This window comes from Triticum urartu, unplaced genomic scaffold (assembly GCF_056163025.1).
Source record: "Triticum urartu cultivar PI428250 unplaced genomic scaffold, HENAU_Tu73 scaffold1, whole genome shotgun sequence".
Classification (NCBI taxonomy): Eukaryota; Viridiplantae; Streptophyta; class Magnoliopsida; order Poales; family Poaceae; genus Triticum; species Triticum urartu.
Window position 1 is genome coordinate 2,489,884 of NW_028259461.1, and position 651 is coordinate 2,490,534.

A 651-nucleotide genomic window follows, 5' to 3' on the forward strand; every position below is an offset into this window, starting at 1 on the left:
AGTAGTTCCTCGTGTCAAAAAAAAGAAATGGTTAAGGATACAATCAACCAATAAATTCTTACTTCTAAGCTCTATTGGGGAGAAGTAAAGTAACTAAAAAGTACAAATTGAAATCAAATTGAAATGATAATGTGAATTGTCCGAACTACATAGAAGGGAATTCCATATCCATATATCGGATTAGATAATGAATCTAACCTAGGAATATATAATATAATATCCTATATATATACATTTGTTTCTTCTATTTTGTTTGCATATTTTCTCATTTTCTATTGAATCGGATTCTAAAATCATTGCTTAAAGTGGAAACCTGCATAAAAGAGGACTCCACTTATAGACATTAAGGATATTATAGTATAGATCTAGCCTGACTCCACCCTCCTTAATGCATATATACTTTGAAAATTCCATAATATAGTCTATTCTATTCTCTCTCCTACAACTCTAGGCTATATATTCATACGCATTTCTAACTATTTTTTTGCAACCAAGCAGATTATCTGGAACCATGCATGAATTGAGCTAAGCTGCAAAAAAAAAAAATACTATTTCCAAAAAGAGTCAATTCAATGATGACCCTCCATGGATTCACCTATATAGGCTGCGGCTAATGTTGCAAAAATAAGAGCTTGAATACCGCTTGTAAAT